At 45.3% G+C, this 12379-nt stretch overlaps 1 long non-coding RNA gene across 1 annotated transcript; it reads right to left on the reverse strand.

Moving 5' to 3' along the window:
• Positions 1–2825: 2825 nt before the first annotated feature.
• LOC117153668 (uncharacterized) lies at positions 2826–11236 on the reverse strand. Its single transcript, XR_004463651.2, has 2 exons — positions 10070–11236; positions 2826–9849 (listed from the first exon to the last, which is right to left on the reverse strand). It is a non-coding gene; the product is annotated as an uncharacterized LOC117153668 (long non-coding RNA).
• Positions 11237–12379: the final 1143 nt, after the last annotated feature.

A 12379-nucleotide genomic window follows, 5' to 3' on the forward strand; every position in this document is an offset into this window, starting at 1 on the left:
TATTTCGACGAATTAAATATGCTGCTTGGGACAGAAATGATTAAATATATACCTATCGATTACAAATGGGAAATACCCTTAACTTCGGTAACATTGTACCAAGGTAGAGATAGCAAAGAACAATACGGAAACCACGTAACCGACGCGATAATTCGGTTGGTTAATGCGTTTCCATCAAAGCATTGTCATCTAGAACGTGTTTAGGTCAGTACGGTTGCCGTTCATTCGTTGAACGAAACCTTCGTTTCCTCGGAGTTACACGAAACTGCTTTTAGACATAACGAGGCGCATCGGTGCACTCGTGACCCTGATTGACGAAAGCGTTCCCAGAACGCCAACGGGCCACCGATGCCGTCGCTTTTATCTATTTTTATCTATCGCGGTACTTCTCGGAACTTCGCATCCGATGCTCTACGGAGAAAACCTAGTCGCGACCGCGAATATCTTACAAGTTAGGTTGGAAGATTGCGAAACGCACGCGACAATCGGAAAACTCGAAAGAGATCGCCTATGGAGGATTCCCAAGCGATACGCTCCTTATCGAATTGATGATATACGCATTCAGCCGATTCATGGTTTCCTCGATAAATTTACCGGCGGGCTATTCATTCCCGATACCATGGACCAGATAAAACTGTCTGGAACGATAAATTACGTCATTTCAGGTACGTTAATGGTTACGGTTACCGTTGTCAGAAAGTTGCTTTCGGTTTGATCTAAGACTTGATCGAGGATAGCGGAACGTCACGTTTAATTTTTAACTTGCTTTCTAATTCGTACGCGTTTCGCATCGAAACGAAAACCGAGCAATACCGTTTATCCAATAGCTATTGTTCGTGCAGCTATCGCAGACGATAGAATTCACGGTATATACGAATTAAAAATCGATTCACGTTGTCGCGAAAGTGTCGAACGGCGCGCGAGGGAAAAGATAAAACGTGTGTAAAATAGAAGGTAACGCTGCTCGATCAAGGGAACACGAAAATCCTGATAGGACGGGCAATAGTAACGGTACCAGGTGGCACGAACAACGGCGAGCTGCCGAGACGTGGGAAAAAAATCGGAAAAAACGATTCGACACGATCCGCGAGTCGGCGTTCGTGCACGGAACTCGCGACGAAGCCGCTCGCGGCGCGTTTCAAGGCTGAACCGTCTCTTCTCTGCACTCTACCTACACTCTACGTTCTACGTTCTACACTCTTTTCGTCCTCGCCAAAGACGAAGCATCTTCTCCTTTCCCCTAACCTCGCGCGCTCGCCATCTCTCTCTCCTTCTTCCTCTCTCTGGATCTATCGGTACGTCCGCACGTCCGTTCGTCTTGCTCGGTTCGTTTCCTCTGTGCCGTTCGTTTCTCCTCGTTCCTCTTCGTCCACGTTCGTGCACGTTCGACCATGTTCGTCCGTGTTCGTGAGTCGCGCCACGACAGTACTATCCTATCGCATGACTCTGCAGCGTTACGCAACTAACAGAAGGCTAGATAGGCGACGCAAGCCGCGGGGGTTGGTTGCCGTAGAGCTGGAAGAGCGCGCATGATCGCCCTACAACAGTGGTACTCACCGAGCTATGCTCACTCTTTCGCTGCCATGCCGATCAAATTCTCGAAAGTTTGCTCGTGCCACGGTCAAAGGGATTCTTCGAATATCGTTTCTCCTCCGTGTGTACATCGCACGAACGAACGATCATGGAATGTGCACGCAATATGCGTTAACCGCAGTTGGTAACAGTTGGTTTTTCCACTTGGAAATCGGTGTCGTTCGAGACAACGAACGCGCGCGTCTTTCTCGCTGAATCTTGGATATTTCCACTTGCTCGACCAATTGCTTTCCGTAACGACGCCGTCTCCCTCAGTCGGTTCTTCCTACGAAACCAATGCCTTTCCGATGTGCATACTTGAATTTTAAATTACGTATATACTTCAAAGGACGGTCGTTAGTCGAACGAATATTCAAAATGTTATACTTAATTATTTATTCGGTACGTTTACCGTTTAATTTCGAATACGAAGACAATGGAAATCGCACACCGTGAAAGTCTTTGCGTTCCGCTTCCATGAACGTCAAATCGTATTTTAGTATCAACGAGTCTTTCATTTCCCAGAAAACGCTGACTCTTATTGTTACTAACGCGACGGATTAAGACGTAGAGTAGCAACGAATAATTTTCGCGGTGAGTACCACTGTGTTACGCTACCTTCAGAGGCGGGTGTATACACGCGTATTCAATATACATACATACATATATTCCCATGGAATACGGCGCACGTAGTCGTGTCGCATCTATTTGGAATCGTATTAATTTATGATCACAAAATCAGCAAACGTAATTGTAAGCGTGGTCTCGTCGTTCCAATGTATGTATTTACGCACGAACTCGTATCTACTTAATGCGTATGTAGGTATGTGCTTGTAGTAGGTATGTAGTAAGTATGTACTTGCATCATGGCTGCAGCGCTATGTCAGGACATCTTTGTGCGAACAATTCGACTATTTTTCTGTCCAGGGTCACCTGTCTTTTTCAATAGCGAACAATTTCTTCTGTCGATGATTTGTTCCTTAGTTTCGAGATTATTTATTACCCATACGTACACCGAGACAAGTAACAAATATAGTAAATTAGAATGTTTATTACCAAAGGGCAGGAAGATCGAATGGAAAATTTTTTATAGCAGAAACCGGTGGTGATCTTGATCTTATGTTCTTCGCGCATCCTGTTACAACGCGATAAGAATCTTTTTTGCTTATCGTGCTCGAAGTAAGGTAGTGGCTTAAGCAAGTTCTAATCGGACGAACGATTCAAAAACAAATCAGCAACTCAGCACAGTGAAATTTATCTGATAAAATTATATACTTGGATTTATTTAGCGACAATATACCTATACAAGTAAGTAATATTTCATCGTTATTTTCGATTCATCGCACGGGAAGTTCGTTCGAACACACGTATACTTACCTATATGCCAGACGCAGCATTTTGAGAATCGCTTCTCCGATCACGACGTAAAAACAGCTCGAGCGTTCAGCGGCGTTAAAAGAACGAAATATCGCTAAGTCTATCTTGCGATTACGTAAGAATCGCCAGAGAGTACCGCCTGTGTATATTTACGCGAGTGTATATGTGTGTACGCATTCACGTCCAGGCAGAGAATTAGTCCGAAAAGGTCCGACGTGGCCGGAGCAAAATCGTACAAAAATCTTACCACGTCTCGGTCGTTGAAATATCTTCGTTGCGAAAACATACTCACCGTAGATATGCTCATCGTCACTCCGCCGCAATTCCTACCTTTAAAAACCAAATGAACGACGTGCGTCGTATTTTTGAAACATTTAGAATTCCAAATATTGAAATTGAAAATTAAAAAACCTAAGCGCCACGTCATTCCGCTAACGCATAATACGAGTTCCTAACGTACGTGTATCATATTTGTTTACTGTAAGAAAACAAAATATCCTTATCGATAAGTATAGATCCTCAAGAGTAATCATTGTTTAACGAGTTTTCACCAAGGACGAATACTCCTCCAACGCGAAGATTCCTCTCAGACACGCCGAATAGTATGCAAAATCAAAGACCAGACCTCCTCGCGTGAAGCGACGAAATGCCGACGCACACACGGTATTTAAGAGACGGCTAGAATCAGGCGTGTTTCAAGAAATAAGCGTTTTTAGCGGAAGTGCCGCGGTAATGGGGAGCCAGGGTTAACGAAGTCGATGCGCGTTTAATATCAGCTAGGAAGTTGGTCGAAGGACGGAGGAAGAAAAACCGAAAGGTGGAATAATTACGACGAATAGGCAGCGAGAGAAATTCGTTCCCATCGATGCTCGTTAAAAGAGAGACCGAGCTGCGTTGCTCGAAGGCCGCTGCTGCCCTCTAAAATTAACGATGATCCACCGGTGCGCGAATTCACTAGGGCGAAAGTCCGCTTCCTCTGAAAGGGTCCGCGCTTCCGTGTAGCGGCAGATTCGCAGCTTAGAACGTTCGTTACGAACGCTCGCGGGTCGGCCTATCCCTGCACCTGTCATTCTCTCGGAGAACACGCGAATGTTTTCACAGTCGATGACGTAATGCATCGTTTTTACCTTGCAAACGCGTGCCTTTACGAAAACTGTCAGGTATATAGGTTAGGAAACTCGAAACTAACGACACGTCTTTCAACTCGATTCGATGTGTTTCATCTTGCAGAAGGTAGAAATCGTTGTTCCTTTTTTTGCTACGAGATTCTATCGAGACCGAAGACACTGGTCTTAGCAACAGAACGCAGAGAACAATCGAGGATGAGGAAAATAAATGTTTCCAGCAATTCCTGCGAGGAAAATCTCGGAAGTACGAGTAAGCCGTAATTACACCGGATCGCAATAACGATAGGAGGTTTCCTACGCTACGATTTCAAGTCCCGTGTCAAGGGGGTCTGAAAGTGTTTTCGACGCAACAACGTAATCGCCCAATTTCTCGCAGGTGTTTTGTCGTGATTCAGATATTAATTCTCGAAGCGAATCTCAAACCTAACCCCAACCTAACCCTAATCTCCACAGACAGTATCGTTTTAGGCGTTCTGAGACGAAGTTTCCTTTAAACTGCGTAGCGATACGTACACGCAGGAGAAACGAAAGAAGAAGCAGAAGAAGAAGAAAGAGTTTCGATGACAGGCACCAACCGTCGTGGCATCGTTGAACGAAAGAATATTCTAGCTAGATCGGTGTACCATTTATGATTGGTGAGGCACGGTGATAAGGGTGAGATAAAATAGCGGGCGGTCGATCGGTGAAAAGAAAGGAGCGAGCAGTAGGCCAGCAGACTCGCGACGATTAGGCTTGCGCGGTATGACGGCCGAGTCGTTCGACCTAGTTCGTAAAATAACGCGACGGAGGCGTACTTACCGAAATGTAGGACAACGGTATTCACGCGCAGGAAGCGGCGCAATTATGGATACGCGAGAGAACGCGAGCGGTCGCGCACGCGTGATTCTAACCTCCACAATTGCGCCTCCTGATGCGACGCGACGGCACTCTCGTTATGGAAAAATACGGCTGCAACGCTGCTCTAGCCACAACGGACACCCAACAGGTCTATCCGCATGCTCTGAAATTTTCATGGTTCGATCGGCCAGACGAATGTGTCTGTTCGTCTTCGAAACGATCTTCGGGACGCTTGGCCATCTCTTCCTCTTTTATTACTCGCGTTTCCGTACATCGAGATGCTCGTTCGTTTCGTATTTTGTATATACGTTACGTGCATTATGTGAGGGTCAAAGGTAAAGAAATACGCGTGGAAGGAAGAATCTGGCCTCGAAAATACAGAGCACGGCAGATGGGAACATTGAGAGGAGGAGGAGGAGGAAAAAGGTAGTGGAGAAAACGCCGCGGCTAGCGAGAAGCGAGGAACGCGACCCTAATATTTAGCTCTGCGGAGATGAACGTTAAAGTTGATCCAGTAAATTTACGCGTCCGTTTCATAGATGCACTGGCCCAGTTTGCAGCGGCTATGAAAGCAAGGGATATTGCGAAGGGGGTTGGAGAGAGGGCGTGATATCTGTGTCACGGCACAAGCGCCGTACTCCGGCCGAGTACGATTCATAGCGATGTTGTTGGCCCGCTTAGGAACCGCGCGACCATCGGCGGAATGCTCCACCATCGACGATACGCGTCGTTCGTCTCGATATTGCTGTTCCTGCCTCGATTCTTCCGGATTGAGCGTTTCTTTCGCAAGATTAATCGAGTCGAAGAACGAAAGGAGGAAGTTCTCGGCCTTGACAGTACACGATGAATCGCCCTAGGTTTGCCTCATCGTTCACGCCGCTGATCAATAAATAACTAGACATCGTTACGTTTCATCGTTGGTAGACCTGCTAATCAACCGGATTGCCTACCGACGCGTAGTCGATGAACAAATTCGAGCTTTCCCTTCGAAATAGATCTGTCAAGTCGATTCGAATTTTCGAAGTTAAATCGATCGCCTGGAATATCACAGATGGTACAGCGAAACGATTCTCTTCGATCTTTCGGAAGAGCGTCTAACCTCGTTGAGAAAGAATTCGGTCGATGGATCTCTGGAAATCTGTTTCTCTGTGTCGATTCATCTGTTCGACCCTGCCACGATAACTCGCTCTCTAGTGGAGCGCTTACGTAAGAAAGCCGTACCTACCTTCCAACCCACCTCCTGGCTATTCAAGGGATCAAGGCAAACCGGTAGGCCGGCAGCCTAGCAGGCAAGCAGCCAGGCAGGCCAGGAGAATCGAGCAACCAGAGAGCAGCTAGAGAGGAGGCTGGCTGGCAAGCAGGCAAACTAAGATGCAGGTAGGTAAGTAAGTAAGTAGGTAGGTGGGCACATGCGAGCGCGCGTGCGCGTCCACATACCCTTTGATAAACCTGCCAAATGGATAGACTCTGCAACAACGGAAATACCTCTGTCCCTCCTCCGACACTAGCGCGCCCTCTCCTTTACTATCTTTTACGTTTCCTGCTCCACCTCCTTTCGCTCGATTCAAGACTATATTATACTCGTGCGTCGTCGATCCCAAAACGGTCGGTTATTTCGTTAGTTACATCGATCAGCGAATGACTTTTCTTTTCTTTCCTTTTCAGAAAATCTTAGAAAACAGCGTTCAAGTATCCTTGAAATTTCTGCTTACCGACGATGAAGCAGCGCCGCTCGTTAGTCCAGCGCTATTTTTCTTTTCTTCCTCTTCCAACTCCTCGGTTCTTAAAAATTCTATCTCACACACACGATAATCGCGCCATTATAGCACGCATTACGTAACCCGCCTCGGTTTCCGAGGATAACGAGCAATCCCGGCGAGGGAAGCCAGAGATATAATTGAAAGACAGGTGAAGACGCACAGCTCGTAGGGGTGCTAATGAGGGATATCTCGGCAGTGTCGCTCGGGGGAAGTTGTTTGCGAAATAAATGACGCGGGTACTATCGTACTTGGAAAATATCGCGCGTGAATATTCGCCACGTACCATGGGAGCAATATCGAAAAAAACTCGGACGATATAGAAAAAGGAGAAGAGAAACGAATGTATCATCTACGTCGAATGTACAGGTGCAACTTGCACGTGTGGAAATGCACTTGCTATTAAACACGGTTGTAACCTGTTACTTACGCGAGGCAGAAACAGTAATATCTTTTGCCGTTCATTAAAAAAAAAAGGACACCGGTTGGTTGCAGTTGAATGAATGAATCCATACATATTATTTATCGTTCGATTCGTAGTGCGTATACCGGATAGCGCTGTAAGCCAGTTAACATGTCGTGATGGTAGATGGAGGGACTGTTTATCGGGAAACATTTTAGTGGCTATAGCGAGTAAATTGTGCCGTTGTTCCGCGAAATCAAGTTGCTCGACATTTATTGTCTCATTTTCGCGGAACGAGCAACCTAGTAGAGGAAATAACGTTGTCTAAGACGTATCTGCGAGAAATTCCTCGTATGATGTTTAGAGAGATAGTCGCCGTGAAATTTTACAAGGCTACGTTCCACTAGATCGCGTGAGCATTATTCGTTCGACCATCGATTACGCGAGCGTTGCATCTTTCCGTTTGGCGCCACTATCTTCGTACTCGGACTTGGCGATACACTTTGCCAATTACTTATCTTTCGAGATTAGCGAGCGTAAATCCTGTTCTCTTTTGTCAGAGTGGAGAACTTGGTACATACAGACACACTCACGTTTGCCGCTGTAGTGGAGTTTGCAGAGCGTATCAGAATGTACAGAGGCGGCAAGTTTACACGTACGAGAACGAGAACTCCGGCGGTAGAACGTCGACCAGTAATTAGGCCAGTGAAACAGGTCGATCGATTTTGTCCCGAAAAAGCTCACGCTCCAAAAACCTATTTAGTTCTAGACAAGAGAAGGGGGAGGAGGGGCTCGCGATACGTCTCGGTGACTCAGCCCGCCTCTCTGCGCACACGTATTTCTTTCGATAACCAGTCGTGTTCCTTTGAATTCCGTAATTATTCGTTACGCGTAACACACGTATCTGTTTGACCGTTGAATTCCTTCAACGGCTGCCATGTCCCATATTTGTAACAGGATCTCGTGAAAAGAAAGGCGAGAGATCGATACCGCTGATAAACGTCTTCTTCCATATCTAATAAATATAACGAACGTCGGACATCACAGGCTACGTATTCCAAACGAAAGTAACATCAAAGAAAGATATGAAATCGCGAACGCTTCGAATTGAAAACTTGGAAACGAAGTCTAAACGGAAAGGAGAATTTCGTAGACCTAACGAAGATGGATAGAAGGTGGTACTTTCCATCGTTTCGCGAGAATAACGTGTCACGTAACGGAAAACGAGGAAGGCCGATTAAGAAAGACTACACCAAGACGCTAACGAGCGGCGTGATTGCGCAATTTCCGGGAAGAAACAATCGCAGCGAGGGAGCTACGATTTTTCTTCAAGGAGCAGAATGGCATTCGTCCTTGAAGCGCCCTTGATACTGGCTGTGGAAGCTAAATCGGCCGATGGAAAGCCGTCGGGTTTGGCGAGTGTAGGGCGTGGTCTAGCGAGGCACCCGGTGACCTCCTAGCCAGCTAGGCGGCCATCTTTGAGCATCGAGTCGTCCGGGCGTGCTGCGAGGGTGAAAGTTGGGGTGGGTTTTCGGTGAGGATAGAAGCACGAACAGGCTGCTTCGTAAAATCCTCTCTCCACTGCGTGGCCTCGCTCCGTCAAAGGAGACGCCCTCTCCCACGCCTCGCAATACTTCCTTCTCTTTGCTCTCTTCTCCCTCGTTCTTTCTCTCCCCACCGGAAGTTCTCGCTTTCGTTTTCCTTTTCCTCCGTTGCTTCGTTTCGCGCCGCTTCGATCACTCATCTCGTCTCCTCAAATGCTTTTGCCTCTGCGTAGATACCATTTTCATTGTACGACTATTGTTTTGAGGAACGTTTCATCGGTTCAAACAATTAGAAGATGGTGCCGATTTTTCAACCTTCCGAGGAAACATCTTTGCCGATACACCATCCGGTTTATCGTACTTTTCACTTTATCAAAGTGAAGATCTCTGTTTCAGCTGTTTTCAACATATTTTCTCGAGTTTACGAAGATACGAAGTTGGGGATAAATCGAATCGAGATTTATATGTTTCTATACGATTGGATCCCGTTCACGCGAGAAGAGTTTCGTACTCGCAGAGGCGGCATCGAAAAATAATTTACCCGTCGACGTAGAATTGTCGCTTCTATAGGTGTCGCATCGTACACAGTCGCAGCTTGACGATAAAGCCAGGATCTAGTCCCAGAAAAACGCAAGCAGGGAACAGCAGGAAAGGACTTTATTTCTACCGAGTTCGAGAGACAAGCTATATATCGCGATATATCGACGATATTTAAAATTTAGCTGACCGATGAAAAATGTATGAACTTCGGTACGGACAATCGTAAAGTTACACGGTCGATACACGGTCACGAGGATAAATGTAATCGTCCGGATAAAACGTTACGGAGCCTAGCAACCTTTGACGTAGCGATACGTGTTTCGTTTGACGTTCGTAAATATCGTGACGCTAAAAGGTAAGACATTTTTCCTTCGCTTTTCCCTTTTTCTTCCTCATTTCTGTTCGCGGCATAGGTAGAAAAAGTTTCGCGGCTACGATGACGCCCAATGAACGGAAAACGCAGACGTTCGTCGAGTGTCTCAAAACAGGATACGAATCCCGATGGCGTGTCAACGGTTTGATATACTTGTGGTTATACAACGCGTTATCGAATTTCCGACGATAGCCATACTCTTCTTATTTTTCTGTTTCTCTTTCTCCTCGGGCCATCCTTTCTTCTTCTTTTTTTTTTTTCTTGCCACTGCCGTTCTATGCATTGTCGGTATTCTACTGACGCACTTCCGGAAAAGTTCCTGCAACGTAAATTCCGATGAACCGTACTGCGAAAGCTCGATGCACGGCGAACCTCAGCGCACGTAGAAGCATGGAAATGTATACTGACATTCCTCGATGAGTAAAATACGAGGAAACCGATTTCTTCGATAGAAACGTTATCGAAATGCAAAATCCAACGATAGGCGGACGATAGCAGAAAGAACTGTAGAAAAATCGCATGTAACGCGTCACGTTTACCTTATAATTCTTTATGCGCTCGATCATTGTTCCAGTGTCGTAGAAACTTAGCCTGCTTTTCTCGATGGTTGCTTACTTGTAGAAGAAGCATCTCCCAGTTTTGAGCGACTATATCTCGTTACGACACTTTTAGAAAGCACACTTTTGTGAACGAGGCTGGTTAGGTCGGTCTTTCTTGCGTAACGCCAATTTTACGGATGCGTGCACGATCATTAAAATTCAAGTTCGCTCCGGGTAACGCTCGTTTCAGGTAATCAAAATAGAAATTTCGCGTGGGCTTAATCGCCTCGGATAATCTCACAGCGACAGCTTATACAAACTTCGAAGTAGCGATGGTTCGAATTTAACTCTCGACTTAGCCGTTTTAAAATTATGCGCGTGATTCGAGTCAAAAGGAACTTGGACGTGTAACTTTCTATTTCTGGGCATGTCTTTAGTTTTCGTAACGAGACAACGTCCAAATCGTTAAAAATCACAGTGACGAGACGTGCAAACGGATTGGAAACGACGATTTGGTAACGGAAGATGCGGTAGTCGATTTTCGTGCAACTTTATGAAGCGGTAGTTTGTGTAGCGTATTGTAAAGGATCCGAAGCTTTCTGTTCTTTTTCGCTTGTTCAAGGCCTGGTTGCCTGGTCTACCCCACCGCTGAATTCTCATACTTATATCACATCACGGTTTCGTTCTCCTCTCCCCCCTCTGTAAGTTTTCTACGTAGAAAGACCTCGGTCGTTCTCTCTTCGCTGTTCTTCCATTCTCCGTTCCTCCCACTTGCTCTTTAGCCGCCCAGGACTTCTGTGTGTCTAGCGTTGGTCGTTCGATTCTGCCTCTTAATTTCTCTAACAACTTGCATCTGATATCGTTCGTAAGATCGATCAAGAACTGTACAAATGTTCCCCTTTCTGCTTATATACGAACGAATAAACGTAATTTACCGTAAGAAACTACAATGAACGAGACGCGTTATATAATTTCTTTCCACGTGGTTTCAGCTCGATAGATTTATCACTTTCTACCAAGGTTGCGCACTACGTTTCTTCAAATTTACTACACGTCGCTGTTTGAACTAATCGAGAACTTGTACCGTTCCGCGTGGCGGAAAAAATTCGAAGCGTCTCGAGGCCATCGCTAGCCATGTCTTCCTTTTCATTCTCGACCCCCCTCCTGTCCGCCACGCAACACACTCTTCGTCTTTACCCGCTCTTCGTGATGATCCACGATCTTTACGGATGCCCCTTTCCCCGCCGTTCAACCGTTTCGCAATGATGTCATCCACAACATTGGCGCAGGCAACGAGAATTTTCAAACGACGGAAAGTAGAAAATGAAGTCTGACGCCTCGACGATGTCGCTATGGAACGAGTGCTTTTTATGTATATTCCACATATGTATATAGATAAACAGATGTGCGACTATCGTAAATGTTTCGCCTAAAAATTGTGGCAGTTAAAGCCAGTTGGCGTACATAACGAGTAGCGTGGAATTTTCATCGCTGATGTTATAGAACGTGCGAAAGATGCAGCGAGGACGGAATTCGTATTTAGCGGATTAAGTCGAAACCCGAAGAAGACGAGCCAAGTCACTAGCCGGCATTGTTTCGGATTATGTATTTGATGCGCGTAAAGAGGTTTAATCCTTTACCGAAGCGGTTAACGAGATTACCAAGGCGAGGGTATAAACGTTCTAGAAATCTGTATAACCTTTTACCATGTTGATACGTGAATTACCTAAAAAAATGTTAGCCGCAGATTGAACTAGAGTGGTGTGGTCTTTTAAAAGAAGCAAATGAAGCTTTCTGATTATATATATATATGTGTTTATTCTTAATATTATTGCAGAAGATTCAAGTTTATAAAACTAACGCTTTATTACAAAAAACAACTCTTTTCTATCTTACATGCGCATGCATAGAACATCTTACTTTACATGTACGTATATATTTATCGTATTGCTTATAACAACAATCTGTATACGCTTACGGATATAAATATAAACAAGTAATTACATACACGTATATACAGTCGTATTACTTCCGGTGGAATCGCTATATTTAATAACAAGCGAATGATATTAGACAAATTCGGTACTTTGCCAACAAATGCACTACGGGTTTGTGAATAAAAATAATCGTTATTAGATTGAAAATTGTAGAAATCAATAGAAATAGCAATAAATCGGGAAGTTCAACTATTCGAACGACTTTGATTGCAAGTGTGTTTCCTCGGACTCAGGTAGAACAGCACGCTATAGGCCATGGCGAAGCGGATTCGAGGCCAACGAGTAAAATTAGATAGCGCGTGAATGGAATTCG

The sequence above is a fragment of the Bombus vancouverensis genome, chromosome 1 (genome assembly GCF_051014615.1).
Source record: "Bombus vancouverensis nearcticus chromosome 1, iyBomVanc1_principal, whole genome shotgun sequence".
Lineage (NCBI taxonomy): Eukaryota > Metazoa > Arthropoda > Insecta > Hymenoptera > Apidae > Bombus > Bombus vancouverensis.